Source organism: Periplaneta americana, chromosome 2 (genome assembly GCF_040183065.1).
Source record: "Periplaneta americana isolate PAMFEO1 chromosome 2, P.americana_PAMFEO1_priV1, whole genome shotgun sequence".
In the NCBI taxonomy this organism is placed as follows: Eukaryota; Metazoa; Arthropoda; class Insecta; order Blattodea; family Blattidae; genus Periplaneta; species Periplaneta americana.
Window position 1 is genome coordinate 109,435,855 of NC_091118.1, and position 21,931 is coordinate 109,457,785.

At 36.0% G+C, this 21,931-nt stretch overlaps 1 protein-coding gene and 1 non-coding gene across 2 annotated transcripts in view; both read left to right on the forward strand.

The window, feature by feature from the left end:
• LOC138694496 (trimeric intracellular cation channel type 1B.1) overlaps positions 1–21,931 on the forward strand; it is a 60,872-nt gene that overhangs the window by 7,512 nt on the left and 31,429 nt on the right. The window lies entirely within an intron of this gene.
• TRNAY-AUA (transfer RNA tyrosine (anticodon AUA)) lies at positions 582–654 on the forward strand. The gene has a single exon. It is a non-coding gene; the product is annotated as a tRNA-Tyr (tRNA).

Consider the following 21,931-nt stretch of genomic DNA (forward strand, 5'->3'; position numbering starts at 1 on the left):
CGGGTCCTTGGTTCTATGTACCAAGCGCTCTCACCATTGAGCTACGCCGAAGTCCAATCCACAGCACCAGATCGACCTCCTCTCCTCCAGTGTTTTTTTCCCTTTGTGGCCTGACTCCCAGTGGAGCATGTATGTTGACATTTTATATTAAGTCAACTGCCATTATACAAGGAGCGCACTCAGTTGAGTGACTTGGTGGCCGGAATTCCACAGTAATATGCACAATAATCTGTATAGTAATATGTATTGTTGCTCGAAGAATCTATGTGAAGATTATTACTTTTTTGTTCCTACAGAATACATCTCCTCTAATATTAATTGTTACCATAATATGTATTCTGTAGGAACAAAAAAAAAAAATCATTAAGTAGATTCTTCGAGCAACAGTGCATATTACTGTACAGATTACTGTGCATATTACTGTGAATCCCGGTCACCAAGTCACTCAACTGAGTGCGCTCCTTGTATAATGGCAGTTGACTTAATATAAAATGTCAACATACATGCTCCACTGGGAGTCAGGCCACAAAGGGAAAAAAACACTGGAGGAGAGGAGGTCGATCTGGTGCTGTGGATTGGACTTCGGCGTAGCTCAATGGTGAGAGCGCTTGGTACATAGAACCAAGGACCCGGGTTCGATCCCCGGCGCCGGAGCGAATTTTTCTCCTCTAATATTAATCAGGCTAAGTTTACCTAATTCTAATCAGTTTTTGTAAAGTTGCACTAAATATTGTATTGAAAACCTTCCGGTACATGCAATAAATTTCAAGACATTTAATAAAAGAGGCTCTCAGAATTTTTTAGAGTTGACTGGATTCTGTTATAATGTTATTCTACTGTAAATACCAGTAATATAGCATTTTAATCTAACTTAGTAACAGATGACACGTATTTCAATATACAAATTTAAGATCTGACTTATATTCACTAAAAACTAGAAACGTCTATACAGTTAAATTAAATTCGTAAATAATAATAATCCGTGGCGCTACAGCCCGAGAAGGGCCTAGACCGACCAGCCGGCTGCTGGCCTCACGCCCATATGCCGAAGCAGAGATGGACGATCATCCAACCAGAATGGAGGTATCGTGTGGTTAGCACGATGATCCCCCCAGCCGTTATAGCTGGTATTCGCAACCGGATTTCGCTACCTATCGTAGCTCCCCAAGTGCATCACGATGCTGGGTGGACACCGGTCTCATACACTGGCCGAAATTTCATGAGAAAATTTCTTCCCCCATGAGGACTCGAACCAGCGCGCATTCCGTAACGCGAGTCCTAGGCAAGATGCCTTAGACCGCGACGCCACGGCGCGGGACAAATTCGTAAATACCAAGCTTAAAAAATAAAACATCGGTAGATTAGTGTTTAATTTGTCGTTATCACACGATTCCATCACAATTTAGGCTACAGTGAAAAGAAAATACACGAAGAAAGTGTTCAAACATGTAGTGGTGACCTCAAGATGTGAAGCACAGCCCGCATTTCAATGCATCCCCCACTAGTAATATTATAATAAGAAAGTGACTTGCAGACAATTGTAATGCTAACGTACAGTACCTTCCACGTCAGACGAATACTTCTTACAGTGTTCCTTCTACTACGAGAGTACGACAAATGAGTCAGGCAAATAAAATGACTAGTGTTATCCACGGCCAACAAAAAGATGTATATGCTACCACTGTAAATTTATGCTTTACATGCTGACCACACATTATGTTTAAACTTCTAGTAAGACACAGTAATTTACTAACAGTAATATAATTATTAACAACGTTAAAATTAGTTGAATTTATTTTAATTTCTTCTTCTTCTTCTTCTTCTTCTTCTTCGTCACTATTATTGACTCAAACGCCGACGCTGAATAATAGATTAGATAACCTTTAACCTTATGAAGACGCCTGTCGGAGTCATGTCATTTTCAGTAAAGTTATTTAAAAATTAAGGATTATGTTTAATATTTGATATATGTATTGATTTTTTCATTGCCTTAGTCCGAAAATGAAATGTATTCTTCTCTATTTACCTTCCCGCACTTTCTCCTCCTTTTCTTCCTTCCATTATACAGTTACACCTCCTCTTGGGGCACTCACATTTCGATGATTCTTTGGTTAATATACGTGCACTTATAAATTATAATTTTAGAAATTGTCATCTGGCATTTGCTGCACATATTCTTTCCATGCTTCTTACACACAGGGTGATTCAGGACCTCTCCACCAAACTCAGAGGGGTGATACGTCTTTCATGGAGGTCCATTTTTTGTCCGAAGTCAATTATTGAAGAGTGTGATCCTAAACATCGCTCAGTCTACTTGGCCATATATAATTTATTTATTTAATCTGACAGGATTAAGGCCATAAGGCCTTCTCTTCCATCCTACCAGATAGCACATATAAATACAAAAAATAAATACAAATAATACATATTAAATTAAAATCCTATAGAGGGTCAACAGAGTCAAAAGAACACTATAGATAGTGATAATAATGATAATAATAATAATAATAATAATAATAATAATAAATACATTACATATTAATTGTCAATTTTACAATAGCATAGTTACAATATTTACTATGTGTCATGGGTTAAGCCGAAGTTGCGCAACCAGGTGTTCAACAAGAAATTCCATGAACTAGAATGTGATTTTTTAATTTAAATTTGAATTTTGATATTGTCCAACAGTCTCTGAATGTATATTTGAGACTTCTATCATATTTTACACTTGATTTCTTCCAAAACAACGCCAGTTCTGGTCCAAAATTTTGTTATTGTACTTGTTCTATCAAATCAACTATCTAACCGAACATGCCTTACTGGACGAATACCAATTCGGGTTCAGAAATGGACATAGTACGACTACAGAACTACTAAAAGTGAATGAGGATATACGTGAAGCTACGGATGAACGTAAATTAACATTACTGACATTACTTGACTTCAGTAAGGCATTTGATACAGTTGACACGGACCTTCTATTATGTAAATTAAGACTTCTGAATCTTTCTGAAAGTTCTGTTACTTGGTTTGAATCCTACCTTCGCGAACGTCAACATGTGTCATTGCATGCGATTATTCTTCAAAATGGTGTGTCGTGAAATCTGGAATTCAACAAGGATCAGTTCTCGGACCTTTACTCTTCATGATCTATATTAATGACGTGACTAATATGATAAAACACTGCAGATACCATATGTATGCTGACGACTTACAAATTTATTTGCATTTCCACCCTGACGAGACTAGTGACGCAGTAAACAAAATAAACGAAGACTTGAATTCGATTTCACTGTGGGCACACAAATTTGGAAATCGCAAGCAATCGTAATGGGACATAATCGTCTACGAAGCACTCTTGATAGTAGTACTATACCACATATAATATTGAATGGGATTATTGTTAAATAGTGAAACCGTTAAAAATCTTGGCATTTTTATGATAGCGATCTAAATTGGAACACTCAAGTAACACACATTTGCAAAAAAATATTTTCTCAACTTCACTCCTTGTTTCATATGAAAGAATTTCTACCACTTAGTCTAAAAAAGAATATTATTCAGACGCTTGTAATGCCCCATTTTGATTATTGCGATTCCTTGTTAACTAATGTAAGTTCACTCTTAGCTGAGAGATTACAACGTGTTCATAATGTGTGCATACGACTCATCTGCAATACTCGTAAATTTGATCATGTAACACCTTCCCTCCAGTTACTTTCATGGGCGCGTCTGAAGGAACGAAGAACAATACATTCACTGTTTCTTCTCTTTAGAATCATGCATACTTCTACTCCGAATTATCTGTTATCGCGCTTTCAATTTCTTACAACTCTTCGAAACCGACATCAAGCACTTCTTTCTATCCCTCATCATAGAACGTCTTTATACTCATCTTCCTATATTGTAGAAATACCTCGCCTCTGGAATTCGTTACCTAATGATGTCAGGGACTGCCGGACTTTATCACAATTCAAAATTAAATTGGAAAATTTTGTCTTAGTTAATGTTTTTTAGGTATTGCTAGAAGTATTGATTTGTGTTTTTTTTCTTTTTCTTTTTTAATCTAGATTAAAATTGCAAGTTTCTTGCTTATGTTAGTTAATTAGTTAGTAAACAATTAATTATGATACTTAATCACTCATTTAAAGTTTGTGTGACTGCAACCTGTGTATATTTTTGTGTGGCTTTACTTTGTTTATAGTGTTTTTTCTCTCTTTCTTTATTTCTTGTGTAGCTTTGCTTTGTATATAGTGTATTTTTTTTCTATTTATTTCTATTATTGTATTTGTATTCCTGGTGTTGTGGAAGAGAAGGCCTCATGGCCTTAACTACACCAGAATAAATAAATAAATAAATAAATAAATAAATAAATGTCACTTGAAAAGTCGCTCAGTCTGTAGACGAGTGGATAAAAAAAAACTAACCCAGTCCTTTCATGAAAATGGACTTAACGTATTTTTGGATCACACTCTTTAATTTCCTCCGACGTGTCGTTTGGGACGTACCCCTATTTAAAGCGCATCGCTATGTACAGTTCCCCGCCAAAATTGATACTAGATTATTGTACTAGATACAAGAAACTGCACATTATTGAAAACTTAGAGCACATATACAAAATAACGTGTATCTGTAATTGAGTTATTTAAATTAACTCTATTTGGCTTGTTGGAACTAGTTCCGAAACTCACATGAAAAAGTTCATTCGCTGAAAAGAGAGCTCCCTGCTGCTACTTGCACTTACTTGCGGCTCTCAGTAGGCACGTGGCTCGACTGAGGTTTCAGGTAAACAGTGCGACGTTGCGCTATCTCTTTATAGTAAACACCGAACCAAAACAGTAACACACCACTATTTCGAGTTCAAAGAATCACTATCCACGCGAATCATAATGGGTGTCTGAATCAGTTCGATCTTCACTTCCGAGAAACGATATTAATTTTCCTTTTCTTCAACATGTTTAATGCAATTTATTAATTCAGTGTCTTTTACTATCGATTCTGTCCACGATATGCACTATCGAATCGCAAATTTGGCGAGCAGATTGTTGTCCCAATGCATATTCGGACTGCACAAGTTTCTTCAGTTCTGACTAGACAAATCCAAAGGCATTCAATGAGTAACGGTAGAGAGGTAATCGTCATACAACGTGACCATATTTGGATGCTAATTCGTCAGCTACGTGTATTTTCTGACCGTGATGAGTACGTGTTATAGTAAATGTAACTTAGTTGTTAAGAGTTAGCGTGGGTAAATTATTATTTTCACGAATAAATGTCTTACTGACATCTATTTTTAATGCAGTGGTAGGTACAGGATTCAGAATACGGAAATGGTTTGAGACTTTACCCTAGTTTGTTTCAGATGTTTCAGCAAATTTTCTTCAAACCAATCTTCAGAAATTTTAGAATTCATAAACCATGGTAATCAGTTGGAGCATTCAACATACTCTTGTGAGTAATGAACAGTGCTCCTGGAATGAAATTATTCCTTCTCCCTGCATGTAAAATTACTATCGTTATCCTTTCCCTGCAGAAAAATTGGTAGGCTACCACAATTACTTGTTCGATCCGACCAACGGTACCTTAATTCGTCATGAGTATATCGTATCACGTTTCGTTCTAATGTACTTTTTGATATCCCAATTCTCGATAATGTTGTATATGTCTTAAATATAGAAACGATACATTTGAATTTTCATCCATTTCATTGCTGCTGATCGACATTCATTAATTTTATATCTGCACCCCATTAAATGTAGCATTTCCATTGCATTGCTTCTCTGGTAAGGAAACTCGTACTCGGTACCTGTTTTGCTGCTCATCAGAGCAGTAAGGACGTTTTCTTTAGGAAGTTGGAGCTCTTCGGCTTACGCAACATTCTTACAAGTTCTTCCAAAGAAATCACGATCGAAGTCGTCAATTGTACTATTTTTGTTTGTCGTGTTGCCTTAAACTTATCTGAGATAGTTCTTCGTATGTACCGTTATGAAGGGTTTTCCTGGTTCCTTTTACTTGGGTTTAAATATTATATTTGTAGCTACTGTACTTGAATAGTCTGTCCATGCAAAATCTAATATCTAAATATATTTGTAACTACTGTACTCGAATAGTCTGTCCATGCAAAATCTTGCCACGTCCTATTGGAGAATTTGTGTGGTCATACGTACGAATGTTTTGAGTGTCCGATTTCCAAGGACTTCACATTACATAGCTTACATATATATGCAATTAATATTATACTCACAAAATAAGGAAAATACACACTTACGAACTTGTCCTGCTCCGTTTCCGGTACTTAACCGCACGGTTTACAAACAAGCGCATAGATATACAGTAGATGTGACAAGCACTCAACAGAATACGCGTGCGGAGCACAGGGCGACTATTTTGATTAATTGTACGATCGAACTCTATCTGGTACGCAATTTTGTACGACAGTTTTGCTGAAGGAACAAAATTATTTTGGAACTTATAATGTTGGTCTATAATTTAAATAAAATTAAAGGTTAATTCGTCCCTTTTTAGACAAGCTTCCTTCATTCAGTATGTCGCTGACTAAAATGAAAAAAAAAAAAAAAAAAAAAAAAAAAAAAATGCTTCAAAGGGATAAAAGATGCTTTGAAAATCTATATGGTGGCTACGCTACCATGCAAGTAATAATAATTTATCTTCGTCATTAGGTTTCATGTAATGCGCGGTTATATCAAAGTAATGCGAGTTCAGAGATATGCTAACTTATATGTTCGACAATGGAAGACTTTTATCAATTAAATAGTACCGCAAGAAGTCTAAACGCGCCGATATTATAGCAGTGTCGGATTTGAGTCGACTGCAGATGTAGGCCTATTAATTTGATATCAGCTGAAGCATTGATTGATATTAAATATCTGCCGTCGCGCTGGCAAAAGACAAGTTTCTGCTGACTTTCAGTATAATTATGTTTCTGACTATAAGCGTGATCGTGCATGCTTTACGGAGTTGACAGTATTGATGAAATGCTGATGTTTGAGTGTTAAATGTCACTGTAGATGTGAAAAATAATTAGTAATATTCTTAATTTGAACAAAAATTTACTGGTATAATTATAAATAGGTCTATGAACCACTTTCTTTAGTGTTATGTAAAATATGTTTGCATGCACTATCTATAAAAATAGTAAGGTGAAAAGTACAATTTTATGCTGAAGTACATTTTTCATAAGTTAGTACGACGGTTGTGTTTCCTTTATCTGGAAACCCTGACGGAGCGTCTCAGTCTACCTGAGTGCTTTTTTTTTTTTTTTTTTTTTTTTTTTTTTTTTTTTTTTTTTTTTTTAAACTGATGGATTATATCATCGCTCTACCAATACCACAAGTGGCAAGTGGTTCTGGATCAGTAACAGGAGTGTTTGTTACCTTCTGGGCAGACCACCTCTCTCTTCATTTCCGTCGAGACTTTGATAACCTGTCATTCATAGTAGTGTTGCGTTTTTTACTTTTATATTCTCACTATACGAACTACAGAAAAGGTATTATGATATTTGAAAATGTAGCTCGAATTTACATGAAAATATATGCTTTCAAATCCTTTAGTCGGCCTGCGTAGCGTAGTTGGTATAGCGCTGGCCTTCTATGCTCAAGGTTGCGGGTTCGATCCCGGCCCAGGTCGATGGCATTTAAGTGTGTTTAAATGCGACAGACTCATGTCAGTAGATTTACTGGCATGTAAAAGAACTCCTGCGGGACAAAATTCCGGCACACCGACAACGCTGATATAACTCTGCAGTTGGAGCGTCGTTAAATAAACCATAATTTAAATTTAAAATTTTCAAATTCTTTACTCCAAATAAGTATTTTAACATGCATTTATCCTATCCTTTTATTCGTCAGTCCGTTCGCCCTTCTGTCCACCTTTCTTTGAACCTACATACTATATCTACAAGTCAACTGATTCAGGAACAATGCACCTGAAATATATACTGTAGTATGTATGCTGAAATAAATTTAAAGTAGTATGATGATAATATTACACATAATTTAGTAATTAAAAAAAAAAGGGAAATCAACCTTAATAATACTTACTTACTGACTTTTAAGGAACCCGGAGGTTCATTGCCGCCCCCACATAAGCCCGCCATTGGTCCCTATCCTGAGCAAGATTAATCCAGTCTCTATCTCATCATATCCCACCTCCCTCAAATCCATTTTAATATTATCTTCCTATCTACGTCTCGGCCTCCCCAAAGGTCTTTTTCCCTCTATATGCATTTCTGGATTCGCCCATACGTGCTACATGTCCTGCCCATCTCAAACGTCTGGATTTAATGTTTCTAATTATGTCAGGTGAAGAATACAATGCGTGCAGTTCTGTGTTGTGTAACCTCCTGTAACTTCATCCCTCTTAGCCCCAAATAATTTCCTAAGCACCTTATTCTCAAAGACCCTTAACCTATGTTCCTCTTTCAAAGTGAGAGTCCAAGTTTCACAACCATAAAGAACAACTGGTAATATAACTGTTTTATAAATTCTAACTTTCAGTTTTTTTTTGACAGCAGATTGGATGATAAAAGCTTCTCAAACGAATAATAACAGGCATTTCCCATATTTATTCTGCATTTAATTTCCTCCCGAGTATCATTTATATTTTTTACTGTTGCTCCCAGGTATTTGAATTTTTCCACCGCTTCAAAAGATAAATTTCCAATTTTTATATTTCCATTTCGTACAATATTCTCGTCACGAGACATAATCATATACTTTGTCTTTTTGGGATTTACTTCCAAACCTATCTCTTTACTTGCTTCAAGTAACATTCTCGTGTTTTCCATAATCGTTTGGGGATTTTCTCCTAATATATTCACGTCATCCGCATAGACAAGCAGCTGATGTAACCCGTTCAATTCCAAACCCTCTCTGTTATCCTGGACTTTCCTAATGGCATACTCTAGAGCAAAGTTAAAAAGTAAAGGTGATAGTGCATCTCCTTGCTTTAGCCCACAGTGGATTGGAAACGCATCTGACAGAAATTGACCTATACGAACTCTGCTGTACGTTTCACTGAGACACATTTTAATTAATCGAATACAACTGTAATAATAATAATAATAATAATAATAATAATAATAATAATAATAATAATAATAATAATAATAATAATAATAATAATAGTGGTAGTAATAATAATAATAATAATAATAGTAATAATAATAATCCGTGGCGCTACAGCCCTTTAAGGGTCCAGACCGACCAGTTGGCTGCTAGCCTCACGTCCACTTGCCGAAGCAGAGGTGAAGGATCATTCAACCAGAATGGAGGTATCGTGTGGTTAGCACGGTGAACCCCGCAGCTTTTATAGCTGGTTTTCATAACCGGATTTCGTTATCTATCGTAATTCCCTAAGTGCATCACGACGTTGGGTGGCCACCGGTCTCATATACTGGCCAAAATTTCGTGAGAAAAATTATTTCCCCGTGATATTGGAACTAGCGTGCATTCAGTAACGCGAGTCCTAGGCAGAATGCCTTACCACGACGTCACGGCGGCGTGATAATGTTTGCATTAATTACAAACGAAACAGTCCTAAATAAACAGTACAAAGCTATGTCCTGAAGAAAAAGTCTGTTACGAGTAATAATTTATTCGCAGCATCTACAAATTGGCCAGTAAACAAGATTTGAACCATACTAAACTTTCCCATCAACAAATCTGTACGAAGGTGTGTGGATTTGCGGCGAGGGAAGAGACTTCGACGTGTTAGCTCAGATCAGTTGTGCGAGGATGACACTTTTCACTGTTAACAGTGAATCAAAGGGAGAGGGATTACAGAATTCCAACAATCAGAGAAGTGTGACTTTACAGTGGAAAGGAATTACGAGAAATTATTGTGATCAAATAAAATATTCATTCAACAAATTTGTAAATAGTGCTTATTTTAACTGCTGCATAATACACAATATAATCAGAATGCTATTTAATGACGCTGTTTATTTGGTAGTGTGAAAAGATTTTAAATTATTTCCATATTATTGTAAATAATAAGCGTGTGCTACGATGAATGCAGCTCGACTATCTTAGGACATACAGTATGTATGAGGTACCCGTCCGAGAGATAAACGAGACATAACCACCCCACGGCGGAAACGGAGTGTCTCAGAAAAATAGTGAATTCGCTGTTGCTTTTGGAAATGAATTGATACGATGTTCGTTTGTTCATTAAAGTTACGAAACTGTGACTCACTGTCGGGAAACAAAACACAGTCGACTACGAGCGAGGTTCGAGGTGTAGCGTCTCTCTCCCGAGACTGCATTCCTTGTGAGCTTGTCTGGATGAGATGAGGGCTTTATTTCTGGGCTCGCCATGGCCGAGGCAGTCTCGAGATATTTTTGATACTCTCCCCTGGCCGGGCCGGAAAGCTGACTAGCGACACGATGCTTAGTAACTTGATGTGATGTAACATTTCCAATCCTCTTTAGGAAGCAAATGAGTCTGATGATTCTAAACTCCATTCCGTTTTATTTTTGGCATGAAATATATGTATTTTATTCATTTTAGCCACTCAAAGTTGAACTAGTTACTTAATTTTAAATGTGTATTGCATTATAAAACAGTTTCTGTTTAAAATTAGTATTTTCCGATAGGCCTACGTATCTTTTTCATGCATTACGCTGTTTAAACCAATAAAATGATGGTTTTTTTTTTTATTTTTGTAATTTTGTTAAATTTGCTATGTCAGTTTTCAACTACTATGGACTAGACTTCAACTATATTATGATTTATAATTATTTTTGTCGTAAATCTGTCATTCTGCAGTCGATGCGCTTGGTGTAGCCAAACATCGATTTTATTTTTATCTAATTGTTGTTTGTTGTTGTTTAGTCAACTGTCCGAAGACAGGTCTGCACCTCACAAGTGAGACCAAGAAGGCACCACTTATGAGGCAACTAAGTCAGGAGATAATGAGGTAGGGTGGCCAGTTCCTTTCCCTCTGCATTGCACACATCGCCGGCTAGTTAGGCCTACATAATACACTATTCAGACTTCTGATGCATACAAAATTGTTCTTCCTCTGGCACGTATCGTCAAGTGAGATGTACTGCTTGATAATGATATAGGCCTACATATCAGCCAGAACCTCAATCAGGGACATTTTATCTAATTAAAACATATTTAATTGATTTTTTACTTGTATCTTCATACTTCAACCATAATTTTCTAGTAACTAAGATTTACTCTTAATCTTATCTCTGAGATTTGTCAGTTCTTGATTCATGATATTTACTTTATGGCGCTAAAATTACTAAATGCCGTGCACGTCCTTCACGAAACGAAATAGTTATTTTATTTTTTAATGGAACTGCTAGTGGAACACTCTACCTTCCCGTAATCATTGGTTCATATTTCATCGAAACTTGGTACTATTTTAATGGACACATATAGTGCATGATATAGGTTTCTCGGAATATTCCTATATCCCTGCCATCGCTTTTCCATTTTTACATTATTTACTATCTGCTGCACCATATAATATTCAACGTAATCATTATTAGAACTGACATTACTATCACTATGCACTTACAGTACGCTGCAACTGTTGAACAGTTGATATGCCAGAAGATAGTGCAGCTTTAATGCTACGCGTTATCATTTCTTTAAAACGAAACACTTATATCAAATACAACTTTGTATTTTTACAAGTTTTTACATTTTGCATTATCTATGTTAGAATCTTGAAATCGGCTTTAGTAACATTACAACATCTGAAAGTTTTAAACTTGAAGTATATTATTAGCATGTAAAAATTACTCTGAACTTGCATTTTAGGCTATTCTCATTCGACAATATTTTATATAAAACAATAAAAATCATTAGAACCGATGTATGTTGCCTGTTTATACTATACTTGCTAATGGGGTTAAAATAAAACTTAATTATTTTAGAATACAAATTCTTACATTTCGTGTGAAAAATTCCGGAATATATTGAATGAATACACGTCAAAATAGGAGGAAAGACTGCACAGACGGATAGACAGAGATTTAGCTCTACGTATTGTTGACTTTTTAAAGCGAGTTGTAAATTGTGTATTATTGTTATTGATTCACCATAAGGTATATTGGGGTTATAGCACAGTCTAGTATATACAGTCACGAATCTTGAATTGATGAGGATACTAGGAACAATAGACTGTGCAGGTACTATTTCGCATTGTCTGTAATGAGGCGATAGTAGCGATCCTAGTGGTTAGCAACTATCTATGGATGCATATATACTACGTATTGAGCTTCGTGACTGTATATACTAGACTGAGGTTATAGTTTGGTACACACTAAAATATATAATGCGTTTATTGAAAAATGTTTCAATGATTATTACATATTATATATACTACTGTCAAAATTATAATACAATTATTAGGAATTAATGCATAGTTGTAAAACGTGATTAGTTATTCTATCGTGGATATTGGAAACATATTTATTTATATTAGAATCTTGGTCCTTTATGCAAATAGCATTCAGGAGGTATGGGTCAGAAGAACAGAAATCCCTGGCTTTTCAGCCCGGGAGTTATCGCATAGATGGCTCAGAAAGGTTCCAAACGGCCAACAGATGTTACATACGATCCTTGAATGAATAATATCAGCTGGTCTTACCAGTTATGCGTAGCATCTCTCTTCCGCGTATGCTAGGAAGTCTCGCCACAAGGCATCCATCGCTTAGCACCGGGAATATTTCCATGTGCAGTGATACACTCCCACTCAACTTCTCAGATTATCTATTACCTGTGCACTGTATTGAGTGCTTCACAGAAACAATAGCCTGGCTGGTCATCTCCATCCATCACCGAAGCTCACGCACAACCTTCTAATTATATCTCTTGCTGGCATGTAATGAGGAGAAGAGTAAGTTGAAAATAAGGAGTGTTGATGGAATAAGATTTGTAATGTTGAGGGAAACGGAAGAACTCTCATTCTCCGATCGTATTCTCCACAAGTACCGTTCCAATCAACGCCGGAAATCGAACTCAAGTTCGCTGAGTGATAAGTCCGCACTCTAGCACGAAGTAAATGAAGGGGCTTATAAAAATTATAGACATAATATTTAAGTAAAATTACAAATTTTGTCACTAGTGTTAAGTTACACAATTTGTAAATACTGGTAACAAATTTCAATTCTAAAAATAATATAATAAAATAATTCATTTTAGAATAACTTCTTGGTATCTAAAATAGGTGGAATTATTTCACATACATTCGTCTAAGACGCAAAATGCCTATACATCTATCTATTAATATAATAGAGAAACAATTTCTTACGCCTCTATATTCTATTTGATTACTTTAATCTTGTTTGACTGTTATGGCTTAACTCTGTTATTCTGCTGTGATATTTAAGAGGGTACTGAATATTCAATACTCTTTGTATTACGGAGCAGATTTGGATAGCGATATTTTGTTACATATTTCGCATCATCAGTCACAGGTTTATAAATTACAACAAAATACCTGTGACAAAATATCGGTTTGTGAAATATCGGCCATCTCTAATTCTGATGCAAGTGGGATATTATTTATGTTTGCAATTACGTCATTTAAAATAACTTTCAAACACACCATTATATTTTCTTCCGTATTTAAACATTACTTTTACAGTTAGAGAATGAAGGTTCCATCTCATGGGAACTGAACGAGGTAATCATCTTTTTATCACGTGATCCAGCATTGCAATTGTTCTTTGTGGACTACTTTTTATAATGGAAAATACTTTACATATGCCTTAAAGATCAGCAGAAAGGATACGCACATTATATCAACTAATGTAATAGTTAGCATTAGCAAATCTAATCTATGTTAATGACAATACGTATATTCAGCTAGAGAATTAATTTGTTTCAGAATTGGCTGAACTCTGCCACATAGGTTTGTTTAGATAAAGACTACATTTGGTTGAGATTATTTGAAAAGAATGTAAGAATAAATGAGGTAAGAGTGACCAATTCTAATTCGAGTAACTTTCACCTATTCTTTACGGTAAGGTACTTCGTGTGATGAGGTGAGGAAGATCCTTTTCTTATAATTTGTAGCTTGCTTGGTGGTAGTAGTTAATTCCAGCTGTGTTTGCATTTCTCTATGGGTACTTTGGAAGGGTGGTTCTGTGCGTCTATGTATAGTATTGGGATGTTCATATCTTCTAGTAGTAGCAGAATGATGTCTTTAGCAGCTTTGTCGGCTTCTTCGTTACCTGATAAGCCTTGATAGGAAGGAATACATAAAAATAAAATTTCTTTGCCTGCATTATAGACAGAGGTGAATAAAGAATGAGTATCCTGTAAAAGTTCCAGGTCAGATGTACGATTTAGGAAGCTTTGTAGAGTCATTAGAGAATCTGAGATTATTACATATTATGAGTTGTGATTTGACGATGCATTGTGGAGTACTGTTTGGTATATGATGTAGAGTTCGTAGCAGCAGATGGAATAATGATTGGGTGATTTATATTTATGAGTTTCTTCAGGGAATATAACTGCACATTCGTTACCATAATCCGTTTTGGAGCCGTCAGTGTAGGTGAAAATGGTGGTTGCTTAGGTTGTTGCAGGTTTCTTGAATGAGGAGTTTGTAGGTAAACACATCGATGTTCGTTCTTGCATGAAGTGCTATATCGATGTTTATCTGAGAAGTTTGAAGTTGCCAAGATGGATAGTCGTGGAGATCTCTAATCATAATTTTATGGATATTATACAGTCTGTATACTAACTGGCTCCGCGGTAGGAGTGACAAGAAGAATGCGGAGACTCGAGGAGTTGTGTTGGTATTGTGCAGGTAGAGTCAATGACCTTGGCGTATTGAATGATGGAGGGTGGGAGGGAGCGAGAGAGGAATGTTATATTCCTACGTTCAAACCAGGCTCTTCACAGTATCAAGTTTACATAGCTGCCTCTTGCTTCACTGAGGAGCCAGTTAGTATACGCACTGTATAATTTGATACAGGTAGTTATTTAATCTCAGATGGAATGGTAATGAGAGTTACTGTCATTGGTAAGATCTATTCCTGTCGATGCTGGGGAAGATGTATGAATATATCTTCGAATGGGGAAGCGCCGTAACTTTTATTGCGTATTTGATACTTAATTGTATTCTGCGACCCAATGGTGATTCGTTTTGCTTCTAATTAAGGCATGATAAGTTAGTTTCAGAATACTGTAGTCCGCATCTCAGTTACGGTATGCTTTGATTTTGGGTACATTAAGTTGTCTTTGACATTCTTCTTTGAAAGTTGTGATATGTAGTGTCCAAGATAGTTTTTGATCGAAGATTAATCCCAATACTTTGATAGGTTTTACTACTTCAATGAGTCTTCCTTGGGAGTAAAAGCCAGGATTTGGAAAATTTAGAAGATTTTTTTAGAAACTAAACCGATTTGTGACCCCATGATTGAATTTTTGTTTGAGTGTTAAAGAAGGGCTTTGGTCGTAGAATTGTTCTATCCTTTGCAAAAAATAATAAGGTCATCAGCAAATAGCCTTTCGTAGGTGCAGAAATATTATGAAGAATATCATTAATAGCAAGTGGGAATAGAACCATGAGGAGCACCATTATACCCATGGTCTTTCTGTTTGGACACTACATTATTATAACGGACCCTTATCGTACGGTATTAGAGGAAATTCTGGATGAAACTAAACTTATTACCTATTATTTTATATTTTAAGTTCTCCATGTCATATCGAAAGCTTGTTCAGTATGAACTGATTGCCATGAGGGGTTGTCTGTGATTGAAGGCGTCTTGGATTTCTGATGCCAATATAATCAGACTGTCAGTGGTGGAGTGAAATTGTTGAAAGCCACTTTTAACTCTAGGCATACTTCCATTATTATTTGTAATAAAAGTGATTCACTTCTTTTTTAACATTTTCAACTTTGATATTGGCAGGAAGGTTCGGAGTTTTATTTACTACTAATAATTTGGTCTTTTTGACATATCCTTCTCAAAATATGATAAAATTGCAATATCTTAGTAATATTTAAGTAGGTACTAAAATTCTTGCCTCAAGAAGTTTTATATTGAAGATGTAGGCCCAAATTCCGTAAATACTAGTGTATTTCTCTGATAAAGTTCCTGTCTATACCATTTTCTTTTGTAAGATGCAAAATAATTAAAACTCGTTAGAGCCGAATTTAAGTGAATTGCCGTTTTCTCTTACTTGTTTCAATTGAAGCCAAATTAGTTTTAGAAAAAAGAAATATAGACTATTTAATTCTTAACATTTCCAGATGAATTGACCCATAGATACTGAATATGAACAAAATTCGTCTAACAATTTAGAAGATACCTCTGATTGAAGTCTTGGCTGACATGTGCATCTATTCCCAGGCAGTATATCTCACTTGACGATATTTATCAGAGGAAGAACAACTATTTGTATACCGGTACATCTGATTAGTGTAATATGTAGCTAATCGGCGATGTATGCAATGGAGGGGGAAAGGAACTGGCCACCCTACTCTATTATCTCCTGGCCTAGTTGCCTCATAAGTGGTGCCATGTTGGTATCAACTTGTGAGGTTCAGACCTGTCTTCGGACAGTCGATTAAACGACAACAATTTAGAAGAAATCACTATAATATGTACATATTATGTACACGAACGGACAGACGGCATGTTGAAAACAACATTTCAATATCAGTAATATTGAAAACGCGTATTTGCATAAACTCTCTAAAATGTTTTTTCCAACATCATAATTCTTTCTGAATTTCATATTATTAAAAAAATATTAACCCAATTACAGTCTATGGAGGCAAACAGAATAGCGGAAGGTTGTCTCTCACTGTGTATCAATAGCAGTATGGATGCCAGTTCTACGTACTTCCCGCCTTTATCCCAAGAAATACTCTCTGGTACTTATGCGTGCTCACAGTGCAACCGGAAGGATTAGATCAATTACTCGAAAAGTCCATGACTACATTGGGAATGGAACCCATGGGCTTCGGCTTTTAGTATAGAGCCTTAAGCACTATGCTATCGCATGTCCTAGTATTTTATTAGAACCGAAACATTCCTACTGACCTCTCAGAATCCACTTTATAATACAGGCCTATAGATTTATATTGTAGTATTTGTTTTCATTGTTACTGTACTTCCTTCAGATAGCATTAAGGAAAAGTAGGCATGATAAAGTAATAAACGTATATTGTGTATATAGGAGCAAACAACCTTCAAGGCAAGTTATGATGACGGCATGCGATAAGCAAGGTACTACGATCCCATGGCTGACTTCTATTTGCGTTTCTTCCTGGTTAGTTAAAAAAAAACAGACGCTCCAAGTTCCGCAAAGGATTTTTCATCTATATATTAGTACCAAACGCGATGAATAGTCCGGGTCAGCTTACTTCATACCTTAAGGGTGAAACCTAACCATTTTTCCCTCCATTACTACATATGCAAGTGGATTGTGGTGATTTTCTAGTTTGCAGGTTGAATTTTCTTTTGCCAACTTCGTTTCGAATTTCGATACTGACAAATACTACAAATGGCAGTGATTGTGTAACTGGTATGTTGGCAGCTGAGACAAACGTTGTCGGTACTGGAATTCCACGAAATTAAAATTGTACTAGTTTTCTGAGCTGATTACTGGAAGCGTGAAATTTGAACATACTAATAAATTAATTAATATCAGTATTAATATTAATACATAATAATTATTTTATATGTTGCGTTGTGGTTATAATTCAAGACTATAGTCAGGTAAGTTTTCGGAGTTAGTATTAATAATTTCATGTGGTCAAACAAAATACATTTTTAGGTTAGGTCTCGTGAATCAATGAATTTCAGATTGCCAGACAAAATACCTAACATGTCGATCCCTTTTTCGTATAGTTTGCCTACGAAAATATAGTACAAATTATTGAATTATTTAGAATAACCTTGAATATAAAGGTAGAGTACGGTAAGTAAAATAGCCTAAGTTAGTACTATAGGATCGTGTGATATCTTGTAACAGTTGGCAACACTGACAAGACGGCAATATTTGCTGTTTAGGAACTGTTCTTACGTGACCTCACTATACGCAACGACAACACATGCGACTTTAAATATTTTGTCTTACTGTCGAACGTTCGAATTCCACCTAGAGCTTTGTTGTTTGTCACACGTCATTATGATGAACTGTACATACAGGGCCTTCATTTCAGAACTTCCCAGTCTAAATAACTAATTATTTAAATTCAATTAAATTTAAACAAAAAAAATAAGTCAATTTAGATATTGAGGGGGAAGTCCGAAACCAGGCTTAATTGCATTTTAGATTTCACCCCCACCCCAGCCGCCACCACTTTGAAATTTCAAATGGCACCCCTATATTTTATACGGTACTTAAATATGAAAGAGCATTCAATTGTGTAAATATCTCATTCGTTTATTTCAACGTCGAATTTTGTTACTATTAGAGCTGAAGCTACAAATATCATTGAACATTTCTTTTAATAGTTGAGTTCGTGTATTAAATTATTGTAAAATGGTGTATACCCTTCAAGAGAGAACAGAAATCGTATTTATTTATGGAGATGAAAACCGTTGTGCTCGTAGAACTGCTAGAGCTTTCAACGAGAGGCATCGTGAGAAAAACGTAAGTCACCGATATGTCATAGATCTAATACGGAAATTTGAAGAAACTGGTTCTGTGTGCAATAAAGCAAATGGTCAACCTAGAAAGCTCGATGAAACTTCGCAGATTGAAATACTAGGTCATTTCATTAATGAACCCACTACCTCCATTCCAAAAGTAGCTGTTGTAACAACAATTTCGGTTGGTTCCATACATAAAGTGCTGAAAATGAACAAATTTTTCCCTTACAAAATACAAAGTCACCAACAGCTCAGCGAAGACGATTTTGATAGAAGAGTAGAATTTGGTGAACATATATCTCAGAGAATTGAAGATGATCCAAATTTGACACGAAATATTTGGTTGTGATGAAGCGACTTTTTTCTTAAATGAGTTTGTCAACAAAGACAATTGTAGGTACTAGGACATTGAAAATCCTCATGTGTTTCGTGAATATAATACCGAGTTTCCTCAGAATTTCAAAGTGTGGGCTGGAATTTTTGGGAATGATATTGTTGGGCTGATTTTCATTGAAGAAAACCTGACTGGAGAATTGTATCTGAACATATTAGAAAATTTAATTGATTCATTTATCACACTGTCGCTAGAGAACCAAGTCAATGAAGAAAACCTGGTGTTGGACGAACAAAATTTGCATTTTCAATAGGCCGGAACTCCCCCACACTATGCAGTACCTGTGCGACAATGGCTGGATAGAAGAGTTCCTGGAAAATGGATTGGTAGGAGAGGTGCTGTAGAATGGTCGGCGAGATCTCCAGACCTGACGCCGATCGACTTTTTCCTATGGGATCATTTGAAATCAGTTGTTTACACTCCTCCGCCTGAGAATATTAAGAGCTAAAAAATATAATAACCCAAGACTGTAATCGGATTAGTAAGGAAACACACCAAAACGTTCGCGAGGAGTTCCAAAATAGACTATTTAACCAACGATGAAGCACATTTTGAACACTTGACTTCGTGCAAAATAAACTTTTTCTTGTCGGGTTGCCAGGCAAAAGATGTGAAATAAATGAATGAGACCTGCAGAACTGTAGCTCCTCAGAGCGACTGGCTTACTACCCCTTCTTACCCCCCCCCCCACCTTTTCTACCAGTGCGGTCATGGCGTTCTAGTTACGCTCGGCTGCATCAACATTAATTCTTGCGCGGCAGGTATACAATACGCTATCAAGAATTACAAATGAACAGATAATAAAATCCTTAGGAACATACCTTTAGAAAGTAAGAGAAAAATAAATAAGGGAAATAAATAAGTTAAAAGACATGTAAAATAAATTTTAAAATGTATGTGTGCATATAATGTAAGATCTACCTATGTATATATCGTCCTATTACTAGTAAAGCCGATTAAGTCCACTTTTTGTGTAAAATAAGTACAGTCCCACTTATCTTTCCGTGCTCTGTATTCTACTAAAATGAAATAAGTCCGAAATGTTGCATGCAGGCAACAAACCACTTACTTTATTTGAAGAATTTATTATGATTTTTCGTGCATTAATAAAGTTTTAATTCTTGTTTTTACAAAACTTGCATTACTGGTCTTAACTGGTTTTACTAGTAATAGGACGATAAATAAATTGTACGTTGATAAGTGAGTGATAGCTATATGACCGGATGTCAGTGCTGTCATTCAACATTGTAACGCTCTCCAGCCAGTTGAAAAAGTCTAAGTAATGGGCTAGTAGTAAACATGAATGGGAGTGTGAAAAGCATACATACCGGTACTGTACATAGCAATAAAAATATTGTATTTTATTTAACAATGCCTTCATCTGCAGAGGTTATTCAAAGCTGAAATTCAACGTGGCCGAAAAATGGCCGATGAATTTTGCCTGGATTCCTCTATCAGGGATAGTGTTCTTTCACGAACTTCATAACTTTACTTCCCTCTCGGGAGAAGCCATGCTAAGGATTTTACCGTCCTCTAAATTGCATTGACCTCGACTGTATTTGAACCCGCGAACCTCGGATTCGGCTGTCAGCATGGTAACAGCTGCAGACGGAGGAAATCAGCTATAGTGGTACCCATACATAAAGGTGGAAATAAATTAGATGTCGGAAACTACAGACCGATTAGCCTTACATCTGCCGTATGTAAAGTCATGGAACATTTGATATCGGATTATATTCGTCATGTTCTAAATGCGAAAGACTGGTTTTACAACCGCCAGCATGGTTTTAGGGAAGGCTTCTCATGTGATAGTCAAATTACGTCGCTGGTTCAGGATCTAGCTGAAGAGGTAGATAGAGGCGGAAGAATCGATGCAGTTGTGATTGATTTTTCGAAAGCATTTGATTTGGTGCCACATGACATATTAATAGATAAGTTAAGTAGGCTAGGAATAGATAAAAGAGTGGTGCTATGGATCCAAGAATTCTTAAACGGTAGAACCCAGAGAGTTAGAGTAGGTCATGAAATATCGGAAATTGGAAATATAAGTTCAGGGGTAGGGGTACCACAGGGCAGCGTTCTGGGTCCATTACTCTTTATAATATACGTAAATGACCTATTCCAGAATATTACATCAAATATGAGGCTATTTACAGACGACTGCATTATCTATAGAAAGATTAGAAATAATTCAGATGTAGATGCTATTCAAACAGACTTGAATAAAATTTATAACTGGGCGTTAAAGCATAGGATGAAAATAAATGGTTCTAAAAGTAAATCTATAACATTTTGTAAAACCCGAGAGGAAACTAGTCTTAATTACGAATTCAGTGGTGTTGTAATTCCGCAAGAACAATGTTGTAAATACCTAGGAGTGTATTTAAACTCCAAACTTTCTTGGGGAGAGCATGTTGACAATGTTACGGGTAAAGCATGGAGGGCACTTCACTTTATTATGAGAATCTTGAGAAAGGCTAGCCCCAAATTGAGGGAAATAGCATATCTAACGTTAGTGCGACCGTTAATGGAATACGGAACTACATGTTGGGATCCCTATAGAATATACCAGATAAATTCCTTAGAAAGAATCCAGTATAGGGCAGCGAAATTTGTTAAAGGTAAAAGAGAAGATGGAAACGATACGATAAAAGAACTTAAATGGGAAACTTTGGAAAACAGACGTAGGAAAACTAGAATAACATCACTGTATAGAGCACATCTAGGTCAGAAAGCATGGATAGACATAACGGCTCGGTTAGAAAAGCCAACGTACTATGGTAGGAACGATCATGATTTTAAAATCAAATGTAGGAAACAGAAAACGGATGTAGGTAAATTCTCATTTTTAAATAGAACTCTAATGGAATGACCTACCTGCAGCGGTCTTTGAGGGCTGTCCTTCCTTAAGGAGATTCAAGAATAATTTAAA